Below are 21,071 nucleotides of genomic sequence, written 5' to 3' on the forward strand. Positions count from 1 at the left end.
CTGTCTGTATAACTTTTTTTATCTGATAAAACAAATGACCATTTTTTTCATCTTTTAAAAAATTTTTTTCCCATGACCGTTTTTGAGTCTTAAGTTTGCGCATGTGTAAGTACTAACAAGGTAGTAGTGATGAGTCCAACATGAAGGAAATCAAATCAGTAAATATTGAAAGTGTGATCTGTTTTCTCTAGTGGACTTTAGAATGCATTTGAACAACTTAATGCACGGAGTTTCTGTAGATGAGATAATATTAAATATATTTCCAATTTTTTGGAAGAACAACTTGTAACAGAAATATGAATAGTACTTGAGGCATTACTGAAAACTTTTTGAGTATTGAGACCTGTGCTGCCTAGTTTTATGTCAACTTGACACGAGCCAGAGTTATCTGAAAGGAGGGAACCTCAGTTGAGAAAATACTTCCATAAGATCTGACTGTAAGGCATTTTCTTAATGAGTGATTGATGGAGGAGAGCCCAGTCCATTCTGGGTGGTGCTATCCCTGGGCTGTTAGTCCTGTGGTCTATAAGAAAGCAAGTTGAGCAAACCATTATGAGCAAGCTAGTAAGCAGCACCCCTCCATGGCCTCTGCACCAGCTTCTACCTCCAGGTTCCTGCACTGTTCTGAATTCCTGTCTTGACTTCCTTTGATGATAAACAGTGGTGAAAGCCAAATAAACCATTTCCTCCCCAAGTTGCTTTGTTCCTGGTGTTTCCTCACAGCAATGGAAACCCTAACTAAGACAATACCAAATAGTTGTTGTTATTGAGGGTCAATGTAGTGCTAGATAGATATTTAAACACCAAATGTCCCAGATGTACCATTTTCTAGTGAGAATAGCTAAACAATACTCAGCAAGTACTTTTAAATTACTATATGTGAATCATATGAAAAACAATTGACACAGCATTGAAGGAGTTTGTTGTTAGGGTGGGACTGTGGGTGGTGGAGCAATTTTAAATTTACAGAAGATTTTTTCGGAGTGAGAAGTAACTTCTAATGAAAGGATGGAGACATGCCAACCAAGTGAAATCTAATCAAGATGACTACCTGGGCAGAAGGAGCGTGTATCACACCTTTTCTTTAGTTGGCTCTTACCCTGCATAACCAGGAAGCAGGGTGTGTGATAACCTTCACAGTAGTCACTTTACTCTTGTAATATGTATGTGCATATAATCAAGATGTACAACCTGGGGACTTGTGTAGTACAGTCACTTCAAAACTCAGTGTCATTGTGCGGGGAGTTCTCCCTCATTGGAAAAGGTTGAATACTAACTTGTTATTTAAATATTTTTAAAGTAGCATGCCAAGTAAGAGGTTTCACTACGGTGTTTTCACACATGTTCAGGCCGACCTTCCTCCTCTCACCCACTCTCACCTCAGATCATGCCCTCCCATCCTCAGTGGTCCCTCCTTTTTCATTTCTTATTAGTCTATTGCCTTTCCCACATCCTTTCTTTAAAGTCTTTCCCCCCTAATCTCATGGTCCTCTTCCTCGTTTCATAAACTTCGCCTCCACCGCCACAGAATACTCAGGTCTAAAACTTAGAAGCTGGGACTCACTTATGAAAGCCCTTCTGCCATTTGTCTTTTGGAGTATGGCTCCTCTCATTTAATATTAATAACTTCCAAATACATTTATTTCCTCGCCAACCTCTTGGCTTTCTTTTCATTTTGTATCTGTACTGCATCTTCATTGATTGGTTTCATTCTACTCTCCCCTCTGTGAGGACTGAATCCCCACCTTCAGTTTAGGTTTCTAACACTGTGAACTGTCTTGCTGCCTGAGTTTTGTGGTGATGGATGACTGGAGTTTTGGGATATACTTCCACGTCAGCATGAGCATATTGGTGTAGTTGGGGTGCATTTGGGCTTCTTTGTAGAGAAAATCTTAGCGAGTTTTATTTCCGTTTTCTAGACTTGGCTCATTTCTCTACCAGTAGCTTCTTCATCACTTCCTCACTTCCTGTCTCCCGGTTGTGGCTCCCAATGTGTTGTCTTGCCTCTGCTCCCCAATTTGTCATTGTTTAAACCATTTTTCTACAACCAGTAAGTGATGTTAACAGCAGCAGCAGCAGCAGCAGCAACAACAACAAAATACAGACTTTTACCCCTAATTTAAGTGAAGAAACTTCAAATTCTGTCCAGTTCTGATTGTGCCAACAGTAGTTTGTGACACATCTTCTATCTGATTCTAAAACACCTGCTGCCGTGGATAGTCAATGTTGTTTTACATCAAGTGCATTTATGAGAAGTTTTTAAGTACCTATTTTTTTTTTAATTCTCTAAGTTTTGTGGGGAATGCAAAGTAGATTTTGATATGTAAAAGTAAATTCTGAACTAAAATATATGAATCATCTGCTATTGTCTACTCGTGTGTTCTTTTGGTCTGCCATGTAGCTTACATAGTCAATGATCATATGAAGCTAAAAGTTAGGATGGATCTGAAGAGCACATATGAGGCTTTTATTTCCAAATATTTTAGTTTTTAGTACATGCTTCTTTTATATTCAACCCTATGTAATTTTAAAATATGAAATTTAGCACCTTCATGAAATTGACTGGGAGGACTTTGCACAACTCATGATCACTTTTTATAACAGAGGATCTCCAGAGATCTTCCAAACATATGTGGCAATATATCCGTGGCAGCAGATTCAAGAAGAGAAAAGACAAACAGACAAGCAACAGGTGGGAAGCACATTTTGTGGAAAAGTCATTTGGCGTGATGCTAATTTATGATAGATAGGAGGCTGAAGGATGCTGCTAACCAAAGAAAATCATCCATAATGCGGAATGAGGAAAACTGATGATCCGTGATCAAGTTTCACCGATGGTTTAAGGGTATCACTAAGGGAGATGAATTGTGAGTTGTATTTCTATGTCCTAACACCAATGACACACTAATCAGTTATAAAGAGAGAGAAAAACGGGAACTAAGAATGAGAAAAACGGTGACAATAAGGAGTAAGTAAAGTATGTCAGGTTTATGAAGTAAAGGGTTGGTGTCCTAGTCTTTCTCCGACTACTGCAATAAAGTACTCTGAACGAAACAAAATACGGGAGGTGGAGTTTATTTTAACTCAAAGTGCCAGGTCTAGTTCATCCTAGAAGGGAAGTCAAGCTATCAGGAGCTAGCTGCTCACATTAGGACCACAGTCAGAAATGAAAAAGGAATACATACATTCCAGTGCTCAGTTTCTTTCTTCACATAGACAGCCCAGTTTCCCCCGCATAGAGAATAGTGTTGCTCACAGTGGTGGTGCCTTACACCTTGTTAATGTAATGAAGACAATGGCCTACAGTCATGCAGGCCAACAGAAGGTAGATCTTTTTTTTTTTTTTTTTTTTTTTGGTATTTTCGAGACACTATTTTTTTTAAATTTTCTCAATTTAATTATTAACTTAGCACAACCTAGAATTACCTGGGAGGTAGTGCTCTATAAGTGAAAATGGAAGAACGGGAAGTAAGAAACTCACGGGATTAGATTAAAAGTCCATTATAAAGTTTGTGACTGCTTACATAATCTCAGATTGGGTCCTGACAGCATACTTTACTGGATCTCGCTCTGTGGACCAGGCTGGCCTTGAACTCACAGAGATCCTCCTGGATCTGCCTCCCAAGTGCTGGGATTAAAGGCGTGTGCCACCACCGCCCGGCTCAGCATAGATTCTTAGAGTAGTTTGCAAATAAATGTGTATAAGCATTTGGAATGAAACTGTGTTGACCACCACATCTCAGACTTTGGTGAATTATCTACTTTGGCCTTGTTAAGGATAAACTCTGTAAATCATAAATGGTGTTCTTTATTTGTGATGAATTCTCAGTTGGTGCAGATGCTCCAGGAAGTCATGATATATGAAGAATAGTGAGGATGGAGACTTTGATTAAATCTGTAGAGATCATTATTGTAGAAAGCATAATGGGCCCCAAATAAGGTGTACATTTTGCCCTTACTTTTGAGTTTGTTCCTCAACTAAGTAATTCTATATGATTCTTAGGACACTAAGTCAGTGGGGTTCTCTATGGCTATAAAATACAATTCTTTAGTTATTAGATATTTTTGCTAAATAAAGATGAAGGAAGTGGTCATGATAATCCATAAACTAGTACAAAATTGAAATAGTAGTTTGTTACAAAGAAAGATTGTCTAGACAAGAGAGAAATTGCCTAGAAGGCATGAACGTTCACACGGAGGAGACTAGAAAGAACTCACTTTCGACGCTATCTGTGTATTCTCATTCAACCTTGTTACACTGTTGTGTTCCTGCAGACATTATTGGAATCAGGAGGTGGTATTAACCATCCGGAAGCAGGAATGAAGCAGAAACCACAGAGAAACCATGCTGCTCACTGGCTTGCTCCTCATGATGTGTTCAGCTTGCTTTCTTATACAACCCAGGACAATCTGCCCAGGGGTAGCACTGTCCACAGTGGGCTGGGACCTCCTACACCAATCACCAATTAGGGAAATGCACAACAGATACGCTCACAGGCCATTTTTTTTTTAATTAAGAATTTTTTATTCATTTTCCATACCAATCACCCTTTTCCCCCTCCTCCTGCCCCTCCAGCCTTCCTCCCCAACCTACCCGCTATTCCCTCCTACAAGAAGGTAGAGCCTCCCATGGGGAGTCAGCAGAGCCTGGTTCATTTAGTAGAGGCAGGTCCAAGTCCCTCCCTCTGCCTCAAGGCCATTCTTATGGAGGCAATTCAGCAATTTAGGTTTCCTCTTCCCAGGTGACTCTGATTTGTGTTGACAAAACAGAACAACAACAACAACAACGAAAAATGAACAAGCATGGCTCAGAAGTCTTTTAAATTATAAACTGTTCCATTCTACAATAGCTTTATCAGTTGATATGAAGTCAGGGTTATGATTCGCTTCTTCCATTAGGAATCCCTCTCCCCTTCATTTATTAGCATATTCATATTGTTATATGTGCCTTTTGTATTTCTGCTATGTTTGTTACATAATAATCTTATTTTGAAAATCTGAGCAAGTTTAATTAAAACTGGATTTTAATTTTTCTTCAGTATATTTTTTTCATGTTATGATCCCAACTAGACACAAAAGCAAAATAAGCAAATGCCAAACCTGAAAAGCCCAAATGTAAAGTCTTCATTTACAAAGGTAGCCAGGAGGGGGGCTGAGTTCCCGGTCTAATTCTGCATGAATTGAGGTAGATCAACTTATTTACATAACGTTGATTATCTCTTTGGCTCTTTTTAGAATCTTCGAAGGAATATTCACCCTTGATGGTAATAGCCTTTATGTTTTCACTTTGGATAATTTACATCACCCCAAATGAAATATGATGTAATTATTGTTCAATTGTTCCTTCAAAGCCCTTTCAGGCTCTCAATGAAATGAATGATTCTGGTCTTGATGAGTCAGTAGAGATGAAGGAATCACAGATAATACACGTGGGTAAGTACTGGCAACCAGTCAGCTACTCTGGAAAGGTAGACTCTAAATATGTGAAATCCCCACGGACTTCTCACTCCTACCCCACCCCCAAGATTAGATGAGACAGCAGGATTTGTTCTAAACAACACAACGTTATTGTGACACAGATTTTACGGAAGACATTAACAAGATGAAGGGACTGGTTTGGAGAAGCACCTTGAGTTAGTGGTTTCTACTTTCATGTCTCAACCTGATCATGGGTTCCTTCAGCAGCAGCAGATGTGCTTTGAAAAGGACAAAGTGTACAAAATCATCTTACACACAATAGGCTGACCATTTCGTATCTCACTTTATCCCCTTTGTCAAGCAACGAGTCACATCTAACTCTCCATGGACCAGTACTTGTACATTTATGCACTTAATCAAATTTGCTCTTTACTGGGCACTGATAATTTATAACTCAAAATTGTCTGGAGACTTCCACTCCATTTGGGGCTGCTTCAATTTAAATTTGCACTGTTGCCTGCTACTAAATAATTTCCACCCACTTACTCAAGGCTCCCTTATATTGGCATCTCTGCCACATTTATAATGCTCCATGCCCACATAAAATGGTAACATGGACCAATTTAAAAATGTCAGTGATCAAGCTTTTGTAAAATGGCCGGTGGGAGACTTTGGCAGGTTTGAGCCAAGGTGCCCCCAAGACACCATGTAGATGCGGTGCACAGTGGCATGGTGTGGTGGAAAGTTACTCACACCATTCAGACACAGCATCCACGTGGAAAGTTTTATTATTAAAGGGAGAGGAGAGAGGCAGTAGAGAGGAGTGGGGAGAGAGAGAGAGAGAAAGAGAGAGAGAGAGAGAGAGAGAGAGAGAGAGAGAGAGAGAGAGGAGAGAACGGGAAAGAGAGGGAAACAGGGAAAGAGGAAAAGTGGAGGTGTGCACTACCACATGGTGAGAGAGAGAGAGAGATAGAGAGAGAGAAAGAGAGAGAGGAGAAGAAGAAGAAGAAGAAGAAGAAGAGGAGGAGGAGGAGGAGGAGGAGGAGGAAGAGGAAGAGGAAGAAGAGGAGAGGAGAGGAGAAGAGAAGAGAGGAAGGAAGAGGGAAGAAGGGAAAGGGGGAGGGGTTTTCTCTTAAAGGAGATTTCAGGTAAGATGACATTAGGATGCTGGGCAGGTCCCCAAGGGGTGACCCAGAATGCTAGCACAAGCCCCTTATAAATATGTATGTTTTCATGATTGACTTCCATTCAAATCTTTACGTTGAGCCTTTTTTAAAAATCTACCCACTTTTCTGGTGTTTATAGTGATGACGATGTTATTCCTGTCATCATACTGTTACACCGGCACATACTGCCTTTGGTACTTCTTTGTTGTCTGGGTATACCACGCTCTGGCTGCTTGTTGTCCCAGCGTCTGCACAAATCATCCCTTACCTGTGAGATCAGGCATTATGTAAAAAAATCCACTCAGCTCTTTTAACTTGCAGTTCTCAGGATCATGATAATGAATTGTTCAGTATAGTGATTATGGGACTTTATGGAAAAATAATGTACAAGAGTAGTCCAGGAACAAAATGAATAGACATATAAAGAAATAATTTCCAATGGAAATGATAAAGATACAAAGGGAAGATGAGCAAAAGCACGGAGGGGTGTGCCGTGGGAAGCAGGTGTGGTCATCGAGGCAAAGAGAACCATAACGAAGAAAGACAGCCCATGACACTGAGTGTTTAGAGAAGGGAGTCAGCCTGTAGGGATAGTGGATGTAGCATTTCAGCTCTAAGTTACATTAACTGTACCTTAGAGTAACTACAAAATGGTCTTGTCTATAACCAGTCAATTTTACCAATGTAAATTTCAAGTTCCATAATCACACAGAATGAGTAGTCAGAGAGGAAAATGCACAGTAGATGCTGACATGTGACTCAGTGCAGAAAAGTGTGTGGGGTTACTGTAAATGTTGTAATGCTGCAAATATTGTATAGCATTTTCTTTTTGGTCTCAAAAGTGTGTCCATTGGTGTTTAATGGAATGATTGTTACTGACCCTTTGAGATGTGTGTGTGTGTGTGTGTGTGTGTGTGTGTGTGTGTGTGTGTGTGTGTGTGTGTGTGTGTTGTGTACATGATACACTTGACTGCTGTCTAACTAATGTACAGAAGCTTTTGATAGTTCAATAAGTCAATAGTTATCCTGTTGAAGAGTAAACCTATTTGAAGATTCTAACTGGAAAATTAAAAGACCAGTTGGTGTTATTACTAATGTTTAATTTTTTCTGTATATGGAATAATTGTTATCAATATTATTTAAATGTTTTCCTGGTTTATTTTAATCGCATATGTGGACTTGTCAGAAGGACCAGCTATAAAATTGACATCAGAGGAAGAACCAAATAGTTATGATGGCTTTGAAAAGAATCCACCACTGGTATTTAAGTATTTAAATTTGAATTACATATTGATGTTTTTCATTGTAAAATAATGTAAAATGGGTCCCTCAGAATCAATAGATCATGACTCAATGTTTAATTTCAACACCATTTACCCAGTTATGGAATAAGAATGTTTTTACAATATAAAACTAACAGATAACCTTGATTCTTGGATGTATCTGAAAAATTTTAATTTTACTATCATTTTCCATTCTTATAGCCTACTTACCTATTTAAAGAATAGATCAAATTTGAGACTTATAACTAACCAAAGTTTGAATGATTTCAAGGGGACCACCCTACAGTTTGATGTATTAGAAAGGGCTATTAGTCCAAGTAACTAAAAAATTGAGGTTTCCCATGACCAGTCAGTACTATCAATGTGTAAGTTTCACTTACTCATTTTGGGTCCTAGCATCTCTGGTGTGTAGATATCACAGGAGTACACAAGAAGTCCCACTACCTATAAAGACAAAGTACCTTTCATCAGGGCCAGTGGTGCTATGCTCCAAACCATAACCTTCAAACTCATCATATTTCAATAAAGGGAGTCAGAAACTATATTAAAATGTTATCCATTGACTTCACTGAATACTAGCATGTATCAGGACTGAACTTAGTGCGAACTGTTATGAGTTCATGTCAGTATCTACATGTCTAGTTTGGAGAAAACTATTGAAAAGCATATGCTTTTTATAGAGAATTTGATGTATTCAGGTGTGATGGCATACTGTGGTAGGATACCCTGAAGAGCCAGAGGTGGGAAAAGATTGCTGTGCTTTACTTAAATGTATGATTGGAATGATAGTGTGAACAGAAATAAGAGCTCAGAGAAGATATATCTGAATATAGAAGGACATGTGGAAGAGAACAGGAGCTGTCATAGACTTATTACTTGAGTATCTATCTATCTATCTATCTATCTATCTATCTATCTATCTATCTATCATCTATCATCTATTTATCTCTATCTATCATCTATCTATTTATCTAATGTATATGAATATATACGTTAGCTCATAAAATAAGTTGTCTTATGCCCTTTTCAAACATCCTTAATGTTATTTATCTATCCATCTTCCCTCTCTCTTTGTAATACATTTCTTACTCCATCCCAAATCAAAACACTGCCCTCTATTTTCCCTGTTATAGCTCCTGTCTCCTGCTCTCCCCATCTCTATACCTCTTTATCTATTCTGTCCCCTATGATCCTTTCCTATCATTGGAGTGTGTTCTACCTACCAGAGCCACACCCTTAAAGAAAAAGGGTTCTTCTTCCCCCTAAAGCCATTAGCTGTCCTTAACTCTTCAGTTAGGGGAGAAGATTCATGAACTCATTTCCAGGTCCTTCTAGAATACCGAATGGTTTGATCTTGTGCAGGCAATTATAGATGCTTTAAGTTCTTAAGTATAGCTATTTTGTCACATCCTGAAGACACTATTTTGCTCTGTTCCTCCCCAACCCCTGGCCCCTACAATCTTTCTGTCCCCTCTCCTATAATGATGTCTGAATTGTGGGAAGAGGTGTGATATAGGTATTGCATTTGTGACTGAGCTCTCCACAGTCACTTACTCTTTGTTCTTTGGCCAGTTTTGCATCTGTGCTAATTATAATCTGCTACATGAACACAAATATCTGTTGAGGTCTAGGATCTGCAGGTAGAGAGTTGTAAACTGAGAGGACAATTTAATATTACATCCCCTTAGTAAAATAATAGTTTCAGGTATACCCCTGGGGCTTGTGAGATCATCCACCAATTATGGATTTTTAGCCAGAGGCACAGTACCAGGCAATGTTTCTTCCTGTGGAGCAGGCTTTAAAATCAAACGAGAAAGTGGTTGGTTACCTCCATAACATTTATACCACTACTACAACCATAGGCCTATCTTTCTGTGATGATCATTATTGCAGTTCACAGGGTTCACGATTGGGTAAGACTGTTCATAACATTACTCTTCAGCTATTTACATTGCCAACGTCCAGTACCACAAGAGCTAACCAGCATGGAGGAAGTTCCCTGGTCAGTCTCAGTTTGATTTATCCATGTTCTATAACCAGTATGTGCGGTGTCTTCAGCAATAGGGTCTTATCATCAAGTTATAATGGTCAACCAAGAGCAATGGGAATAATCTCTACTCTTTTGGGGAGGGCCTCCCAGGGACATATCAGAGCAACAACTTGAGACGAGGTATCCCACACTCAGGCCCTGGGAAATTGGACAAATTATAGCTTCTGGGATGAACATAGCCCTGTGTAGGGTAGCTCCAATTGAACACACACATTCCCCCCCACCCCAAATACACACACATTTGTGTATTTACATTAGAATATGAGATGTTCTAGTTTTTTTTGTTGTTGTTACTTTGATAAAAACCATGACTGAAAGCAACCATGGAGGAACCAGTTTATTATGTCTAACAGATTAGAGTTAATCATCAAGGGAAGCTGAGGCAGGAGTGAAAGTAGGAACCTAGGGGTAGGAAATGAAACAGAAACCGTGGGGGAACTGGCTTGTTCTCCTTGACTTGTTCAGCTTGCTTTCCTATACAAGCCAGGGCCACCTGTCCATATTTCTGCCCAAAGTGGTCTGGGCCCTTGCATATTAGTCATCATTCAAGAATATGCCCATAGACATGCCCTAAGGCCAATCTGATGGTGACAGTTCTTCAGTTGAGGTTCCCTTTTCTCATGTGACTATAATTTATGTCAAGGTGACAAACAAAACAAAATAAAAAAAATAGCATGAAAGGTCTTTCCATCTTCTGTTATCTTCTTCAGTATCTTAAAGTATTCATTGTGCACTTGTATACTTCATTAGTTAGACTAATTCCATGATTTTTTAAAAAGGCTATTATGAATGGGACTATTTCTCTGATTTCTGTCTTGATACATTTGCCATTGGAAGGTTACTAATTTTTGCATGTTAGTTTTGTACCCCTGTACTTTTATGAATGTGTTCATCAGGTTTAGGAGATTTATTTGATAGCTTGCTACATAAAATTTTTTGAAATATATTTTTGATTTAAATAGAATTGCATCATTTTCCATCCTCCTTTTCCCAGCTACCCTCCCTCAAACCCCTCCCATTACTCTCCATTCTCAAATTGATAACTTCTTTTTATTTATTATCTACATATATACATGTGTATGTACATATGTGTATATACAAATTTAGATAAGTAAAACACAAATCATTTTTATTATAACACATTTTCAATACATTCTTATTTTAAGTCAGATTTTTTTCCAGACAGGGTTTCTCTGTGCAGTTTTACACCTTCCCTTAAACTCACTCTGTAGCCCAGGCTGGCCTCAAATTCATGGAGATCAGCCTGCCTCTGCCTCCCAAGTGCTGGGATTAAAGGCATGCCCCACCATCATCCAGCAAATCAGATTTTTAAAAATTTTTAAATTAAAATTTAAAATTTGTACTTACATATAATGTGTTTGGATCTGATCCACATCCCATTTCCTTCCCTCTAATTTCTCCCTGCTCCTTAAATTAAATTTAATTAATTTTTAAGATAGAAAACTTAGATTTTGCTGGAAAGTGATTTGAAAATGTTGTATCTGATTGCTATGCTTATTTAACAGAATATCTTCAAGCAAATCCAAACACAGGATGTTGGTTATTTATCAATGGCTGAAAATCAAAGAGGAGAAAAAATGGCGATGTGTCAGGAAAAAGGTGAGGAATCTTACAATAAAAAGTCCTTTGATAGACTATTCATTTGAAACACTAGGAGTTATGTATACCCTGAGCCAGCAAAGTTACCTCTTACATATTTACTATGTAACAGGAAACATTAGGTTGCAGTAATCTGCAAAGACAAGTTTTAAGACAGGCTAAATGAAATGTATCACAAAAGGGGAAGGTTTGAGTTCTTTCTCAGGTGTTTAATGCCTAAGGGAGGTTAGGAAGTAGGTGGGTGTGGTGAAGAATGGGGATGCCTTAAGAATGGTAGAAAAGATAGAGAGGAGAGGAAGGGAATGAAGGAAGGGATCATGTAGGGGAGGGCATGAAATTCATATAAAAATCATGGGTAGAGGATTGCTCATGTGAAAACACCATAAAGTGAGATGCTAATGCAGAATTGTGTGTAAGAGACTGAAAAATGTGTTCCCATAGTCTTGTTTCCTCACTTTGGGGAAGGTATAAAGATCTGATGTATTAGATCCTTCTTTAGTGATATACCTTGTATATAATCAACACCTGTTCTCAGCTGTATATATTATTTAGTGTCAGTTGAAAATGTTCTTAAATCCCAGTATAATATCATATGATCTAAAAATAGCACCAGAGAAAGGAAAGATATGAGGCTTTAGTCATAGGTTGATTAAGAGTCTCCATCAAGAGGTCCAAAGAATATTCCAAAGTTCACAGTTTAGGATGCTAATTCAAACTGGGAGATGTGGTGGGATAATCACACCAAATAGAGACTAGATTCTGTAGAGTTCAGTTATAGCAAAGGAATTTTGGAAGAGACTCACTGACCAGAGCTGCTCAAATTTTCATGATCTACCTGTTGTGGACAATGTTTGAAATAATTTTGGTTCAAATTTTCTGAGATTCCTCATTTCTAAGAAGTTGTCTAATGGTGCATTTGGTGTTCTAAGCACACCAGTGTGTGTAGACTTTTCATTAAAGAAATTGAGAAAGATTCTTTGGTGGATAGTTTAAGACAGTATCTAAGAAAACCTAAATATTATTATTATTTCTGAAGGGAAGAAATGAACACAGAAATGCCATTGAGAAAACGTAATTCAATGAGATTTTTTTTTTGATCACCAATCCCATATCTATTCTATCTACATGTTTGAAGATTTAATTTCTACAATTGTATCAACACCAAGTGAAAAGGAAGGGAATTTACTTATAAGATCAATTTACTAAGAGAATGTAAAAAGGAAATAATGTGCTGGAAAGATTTTGCAGTGGAACTGAAGATAGGAAGTGTATTATTTTGCTTTCTGTTGTTGTGGTAAACACCGTGACTGTAAGCAACTCAAGGAGGAAAACGTTTATTTGGCTTATATATCCCTGCTCACTGTTGATCAAGGGGTGGATGCCAAGGCCAGTCCCTGGAGGCAGGAACTGTAGTAGAAGCCATGAAAGAATGCTGATTATTGACTTGCTCCTCCTACCTTACTCAGTTTGCTTTATTATATACCCCAGGATTGGCTCTATTCACAGTGGGGCTGGGGTGTTCCATATCAATCATTAGTCAAGAAACTGCTCCACAGGCTTGCCTGCAGGAAAATCTGATGGGGACATTTCATCAGCTGAGGTCCCCTCTTCTCAAGACTCTATCTTGTGTCTTGTGTCATGCTGATTTAAAATGAACAAACACAGGAAGAAAATAAGTACCATATGCAAATTTAGAGTTAATGATAAGGAATGGTAGAGAAACCATCTCAGAAATCTTTGATATATGTTGATTCAAATGAAAATGAGATTATTGCTATTATATGAGTGATTGGAACCAAGAAGGAATGAGAGTCATGTGGTGAACTACAACACTCAGTTATCTCTGTAACTGTAAGGTATCAAAGATGTAGATTATAATGATCTTAGGGATTCAGAAGAGATTTGTTTAAATGAAGAATCATCATCTGGTTTTGAAATGTTAGCTAACTTCCTTATAGGATTGTTAATTGATGAAATTCTACTTGACTCTTCACATGGTTCACAAAATAATACAATTGTGAAAAAAGGACATACATTGTTATTTATTGAATACATAACATCTCTAATATTAAGCAATGCTCTGATTTGAGATGTAGCAAATTAGAACTTTATAATTATTTTGTGACAAATTAGCTTGTTTTTTGTTTGACAATAATATCTCACAAAGTGATTTTTAATGACCTGTTTTTGTAGTTGTTGGCACACACACAAACAGACACATATACTGAAAAAAGGAAATAAAGTCTAAATGCCTAAATAGTAGTCCACATGTGTGTCTGTTGAAGAGAATCTTTATGCAATGTCATTCTGCACATGAATACCCAAATTGATCAAATTTGAAAACTGTAATACATTGCTGTGGGATGTTTTCTATGCTGTGAATGTATTGCTCTGATTGGTTAATAAATAAAGTGCTGATTGACCAGTAACCAGGTAGGAAGTATAGGCGGGACAAGCAGAGAAAAGAATTCTAGGAGCAGGAAGGCTGAGGCAGAGAGATGCTGCCAGCCACTGCTGTGAGTACCAACATGTAAGATATTGGTAAGCCATGAGCCACGTGGCAAGGTATAGACCTATAGAAATGGGTTAATTCAAGATAGAAGAACTAGATAACAAGAAGCCTGCCACGGCCATACAGTTTGTAAGCAATATAAGTCTCTGTGTGTTTACTTGGTTGGGTCGGAACAGCTGTGGGACTGGTAGGTGAGAGAGATTTTTCCTGACCGTGGGCCAGGCAGGACTGGAGAAAAATTCAGCTACAATACATTCACTTACATCTTTGAAGTTTTAAAGTTGACTGGTGGTGTAGTAATTAGAATATGATGTAAAGAACATGAATAGCTCTTACAGTATTGTTTGAATGTCTCTTAAATGTTTCATTAGAGGTATGTGCTGACCCATTCAGCCACCAACTTCAATAAATGAAATGCCACCTCATGTCATGATTTCTTCCTGAAACCACAGATCAGATTTCTTTCAATCAGTTAACAGTCTCACATAAGTATATATGCTTTTCCTATTGGATCATATTCTTTTGCATAATTTTAAATATAATTACAGCTATGATTTGATTTTGTTCATTGGATTTCTGTTATGTTCCTTAGTTGTCTAAAATAAAAAAAGTAAAAATTCATCAAATAAAAATTAAATAGCCATTAGCAAATGATCTGTGATGATTATTTCTCATACTAACTCTTTATAAATATATAGTCAAAATTGTCATATGTGTGTTTAATTGATTGTTTCTTGAACATTTCAGAATTTTCTAAGAAATGCCCTCAATCAAAGGTAGTTATATTTAGTTTTATTCTGAATCATTAATTTCATATTCTACTACAAGTACAAGAGCCACTAAATATCTTTTTTTTTTTTTTTTTTTTAAAATTCATACAGCCTACCATTGTAAAGGAAGAATCTCTTCCAAAAGAGGCCTGGGATATGATTCCAGTAAAACCATTTTTAGCAGGTAAATTTTGTAATATTAATTTCCATGGGACAAATACCTCAAAATATTTGACATGCTCACAGTCTACTCATTACTGTCCATATTCTCCAAATTTTGTTGAAGAATTTGATGTAAATTAAGCACTTATTACTGTCAATCTGAATATTTCAAGAAAGTTATTTGCTACTTCAAGGTAATGTGTTTAAAATTGGTAACAAATCATGTATATCTCCTTTTATGTGCTTTTATTGTGGTGATATATTTTTCTAAAAATATCTCATGCTTTCAAGGGGACTGAATTTTTGCCAGACCCTACAGTCAAATTAATAATATGTCTTGAGGCCAGGTGGCGGTGGCACATACCGTTAATTCCAGCACTCAGGAGGCAGAGTCAGTCAGGTCTGTATGCGTTGGAGGCCAGCCTGGTCTACAGAGTGATATCCAGGACAGGCACCAGAACTACAGAGAGAAGCCAAAAAAAAAAAAAAAAAAAGCCTTGAGATTATCTAGACTATATATATTCAATCTACTGTCCTACCATGTACTAAGCCTGTTTAACATGCCAAGAAATGTTGGAAGTAACATGTAGATATAGACCAATAACATCCGCATATGGTTTCAAGTGCTTTTCAGGGTCAGCTGAGGCCAGTTTGAGCATATGAGACCTCACAGCCCGCCCCCACAGTGGCACACCTCTTCCAACAAGGCCACACCTCCTAATAGTGCCCCTCCCCATGTGCTCTTCAAACAGGAGTCTATGGGGCTTTTCCCATTCAAACCACCCCAGGCAGGCAAATGGGACACATTAGTTACACACAACAGACAGACTGCAGATAAGTCAGTAATCACAAATTACAGAGGGAAGACGGGGAGAGAAGCAGAAATTTCAAATTTGGGTTCACTCTTGGTTAAACTACTCCAAGAAGAAATTTCTGTTTTCATGCACATTTTTCAAGCCCCACTCTGAGGTTTCTCTAGTCCATAACCAATGCAGTTGCATCGATGTTTCTATTATAAAGTCTTCTTAGATCCTAGGAAAACACCATGCAGGCCTAAAAGGGAGCTGTTTCTATCATAAGAGTTGTCAGGACTGCAGCCCAAAGTAAACAACTCCGAACTGTCATGGTTTCCCATTCTGCTTCAAATTCAGTACTGGAGGAAAAATATACCAGTTATATGTTAAATTCAGTAAAATTATAGACTTCTTCTTTTTTTTTTTTTAGCTAAGGATCGAACCCAGGGCCTTGTGCTTGCTAAATCCCCAACCCAAGACTTCTTTAGTAGACTAGTTCTTTTTAATTTTTCTGGGGCAAGTTGATTTATTTTTAATTTTGATAGTCTATTTCATAGTGTTTTAAATTAATTAACTTTTTATATACTTACATATTGAACACTTTCCACTCTTAAACTCATACCCTGGATAGTCTAATAGTTTAGATTTACACACATCCCCAGAAATATTAACTAGTAATTTAAAGAATTGTGTTGTATAAGAGCACCTAATGAAATCCCAATAATAGCCAAAATGTGAGTGCATGGAGCAGTAGTTCTTAACGTTCCTAAGGCTGCCAGTCTTTAATACAATTCCTTGTGTGGTGGTAACCCCCTGCCCCCACCATAACATTATGTTTGTTGCTACTTTATAACTGTAATTTTGCTGTTGTTTTGATCATAATGTAAATATCTGATATGTAGGATATCTTATCTATGACTCCTGTGAAAGGGTCATTTCACCCAAGGGTGAAATCACTGCCCTAGACTCAAGTCTGCTCATATCACCTTCACACACCCTTGCCTAGCTCTGGACATTCAGTTTTGGCTTTGTTTGTTGGGTTCCCTAAAATGCTGTCCTCCAGGACTTCACTTCAAGACCTAGATCCAGATACCAACCCAGTATGAGGCAGGCTGGAATCTCACATCAAATACACAAGCGACAAAAGAAGCCAAGATCACAGTAAACACACAAGCAATATGAAAGATCTTTCCAACTCTTTTGAAGTGTTCCCTTAGGTGAGAGAGATTTTTTTTTTTGTAGATGTATCCATTTGGACTGAGACCAACAACTTTGCATTCGGATTGGTTATGGTTTTTCTGTAGTGGTCTCCATCTGTTGCAAAGAGAAGTTTCATTGATGAGGGGTGAAGACTGTACTTATCCTTTGTGAGTGGTTGTCAGTTGAGATAATTTCTTGGTTAGGGATGGGGAGCCTGTGTTTCCTTCCCCCTCTCAGTGCTGGAACACCATTTGGCTGAGACCTGGGCAGGTCTTATGCATGCTTGTGCAGGTCTTGTGCATGAGTTTATCTGTTAGTCTTGTCATGTTTGGAAGACATTGTCTCCTTGTTGCTGTCCCATCCCCTCTGAATCTTATGGTCTTTCTGTCCCCTTTTCCACATAGCTCCCTAACCTTGAGGGGAAGAGTCTGGTGAGGATAACCCACTTAGGATCCAGTGCTCTAAGGTTTCTCACTCTACACATTGTTCACCTGTAGACCTCTGTATTATTTCTTATCTACTGCAGGAGGAAGCGTCTCTGCACGCTTGGCTTAACAAGACATTGATCTGTGGGTGGAGCAAATGTCAGGAATCATTTTATCGCTATGTTTCTTTAGCAGAACAATAGTATTGAGTTTTCCCTTAGGTTCTTGGCCACCTGAGCAGTGTTGGGCATGGTTCCATCTCATGCAGTGGGCCTTAAATCCAATCAGACAGTTTTTGGTTATCACCAAATGTTTGTGTCTCTAATGCATCAGTGTTACAATTCTTTGGGTTATGCTCTTATTTTTTGGGAAACTCTGAGTTTATTTTCAGCTATTCTGTTATTTTTTCCAGTTGATGTCTTTGAATTGCACTTTCTTGGTTTGGCCAAACACAATAAAGCATGCAAGAATCCACCAAACTTTAACATGAAAATCCCCATTCTCATTCATGAGGATTATTTTCTATACTAATTCTATAGGAATGTATATGGTCAATATCAGGTTTCCATGTAATTCATTATTCCTCTCTTTGACATATTTAGCTATCCCAAAAGAATATCCTCTATCAAAGGTAATTAATCTTTTTTCTGTATATTTAACCTCATCTTTTATGAAATGTTTGAGTTACTAAGTACCGTTTCTAAACCCATACAGCCTACTCTTGAGGAAAATGGTTCTGTTCCAAACAAAGTCCATGATATAAAATGTGGGAAATGGTTCCAAGAAGGTGAGTTAATAATATTAATCTTTATGAAACAAGTAAGTATAAATGTTTGAAATATAATTTCATTACTTATCCTTTAAACAAGTAGTTCTTTTTTAAAAGTAGGTTCAATAATCTACCATTTATCTTATCGTATCCATATTCTGTCTTTTTTCTTTTCTGAGAAGGTTCAAAAGTCTACCTTTTATTTTATCATTTCTATATCTTCCCCTTGTTTTTAGAGCAGATTCAATAATCTACCCTTTTATCCTATTGTTTCTATATCTTTTTTCAAAGTAGATTCAATAGTCTACCTCTTATCTATATCCTCTCTTTTCTTTTTTTCAAAAATTAACAGTTTCTAACATTGATTCTGTCCTCATATTTACAATTCTCTAAGTTGTAAAAATGAGTACGAAGGGATATTTTTCAAATATCAATGTGCCACAATCTTTAGGTTTTATATAAACCTGTGATGGTCTCTTCCCTAGCCCTTCCATATTAACGCTCCTGATGTGGCAGAACAGCTGACAATATCTAATTTCTCTTTTCCCCACTTTTACACTTGTCACTTAACAGTCTCTTTTACTAATTATTTTCATAATCCATTTCACTAATTCTTTTTGTCCTCAGTCTTCCTAAGATCACTCTTTTGGGGTCAGATCAAGCCTTACTTCCTGAGGTTCACAATTTAAACTTTTGCCAATGACTTTTAAATTTCAAGGCTAGTTCTTACTAGGAACTTCATAAATAATTATTGAATAAAATGAATTCAAGACTGACTGTACAAAGATGAAGTTAAAATTGTGCTCTCTAGTCCAGGAGAAAATGGTTATATATGAAAAAATTATGAACTTAAAATTCATGTTGTAAGAAAACATGCAGAAAAGTGCTACCAGCATATCCCAGAGAGCAAATTATATCTTACTACAAAAATATAACCACAATAGAAGAATTTTCAAATATCATATTAAATCTCAGGTAAAAAAAGGAGCTTGCCAAAGCACCAGATAAAATAAAAATTCTAATGTAAAGAGTAGGGTGTTCACAAAATTAGGCTTGGAAGGGAATAGTTATTCTTTGAAGAAAATGGCTAATTGAACTCCCAAATTTACTCTTATAAATAGAGAATATATTTCAACATGATTTTGTTTGAACCCGCATGCTTTTTAGTTTTGTTTCTGTAAATACGTTCAGGCATATTTGGTAGAATGGTTGGGAATGGGCTTTAGTATATATTCATGCCTGTAACATGTCATTCTCTACTGACTATGTGTATATGATATATTGAAGCTTTTTGTAATTACATGGATTTCTCAAGTCAGTCAATATCCAAATAACTTTAATCTTAATCAAAAATTTTAACAGGGAAATTAAAATTCAGTTTTCATTATTTTGGATATTCTGTAAGTATATAGTCTATCATTCAAAAAAGTCTTCTGAGAGTATTTTAATTATCTATATGGATTTCTCAGCAGAATCAGCTGTACAAGTGACATCAGAGGAAGATCGAAAATATCATGATGTTACTGAAAAGAAATATGGAGTGGTACATAAGTATTTACACTGAAATTTTGTTTAAGATAATTTTCTTTGGTAAATGATGTACCACAGTGCACATGAAATTTCTCTGGACTGCTTTTGAGAATCAATAGATCATAATTAAAAAAAAGTTACTTTAAAATTTTTATTATGGTTTAATACTTTCTTATCCCTTAAGAATATATAACTTAAAAGTTACACAGCTTAAGAAAAACCCTGTCCTTGGATTTATTTCCACATTTTCTTCATTATTTTTGCATTCCAATCCTAGAAATTCCTTACATGTTAAACATCAATCAGAATACTTTTGACTAAATAGGTAAAGTTATGAGCAATGTAGCAGTGTTTGCTCCTGGATTTATTTCGTGCCTATGTATTATCATCCCCAATCATTCAAAAGTTGAGTTTAACTCAAATTTGAAATACCAGTCGTCATCTGAAGTTTCAGTTCTTCCTTTGTTACCTAGTAATCTTCAATAGTCCTGTGGCAGAAAAGAGACGAGCAGCATCATTTCCTGTTAATCATACTCTAGAATGGAACTTGTGCTGTTCTGTTACAATGCATGAATCTTATATGCATTTGAACAATAAAACCATTAGTATAATAAACATGGTACCCACTGACTTTCTTGGCATTAGACGATGTCAAGACTCAAGATAATACAAAGAGCATACATGTGTGCTACTATATGGTTTTATAATTTATACGAAACCATTGAAAGACTCAAGCTGCTGTAATGTAGCGATTAGTACTTGAGGCCTCTTGGCATACCTTTCAATTGTTTGGACTTTAAATCATTTGAAGTTATTCCGTATTAAGCAAGTGCCAGGCTGTGAGATCCTGGGGGTTGTGGTAGAAGATGGTAGTGTCAGAGCAAAACAACAAAATAATAGGATGTTATATATGAAGAGACCATATAGTATTAAGTTGGAAGGGTTTGTGTTTAAGTTGGGTGTGGTAGTGACAGAGAAAATTTTTATTGCAATAATATATTTGGGATGTAACTGTGAGGGTGCCAAGCACAGGACAAAGAAGGGGCCATGGGGAATGACGTCAGAGAAAATGAGAAAAAGGCAACAGTGGGTTATAGCTGTTACCCATTTGAGACTCAACATTTTGGACTGGCCAGAAAACTTGAAGGAATAGTATCATCATCATCATCGTCATGGTCATCTTGCAGCTTATAGAATATGGGAAATAAAATGTGTAAACAAGAACTTAGCAAATTTCATACACTTAGAAGAAATGTTTTTATACCTTTATTTTTAATTAATGCTTGCTTTATTTTTTGTATTTTTGTATTTTCTTCAGTGTGAAAGGCCTGCCTATACTACCTCATATTTACATGTTATTCAAATACATCTT

This window comes from Onychomys torridus, chromosome 17 (assembly GCF_903995425.1).
Source record: "Onychomys torridus chromosome 17, mOncTor1.1, whole genome shotgun sequence".
In the NCBI taxonomy this organism is placed as follows: domain Eukaryota; kingdom Metazoa; phylum Chordata; class Mammalia; order Rodentia; family Cricetidae; genus Onychomys; species Onychomys torridus.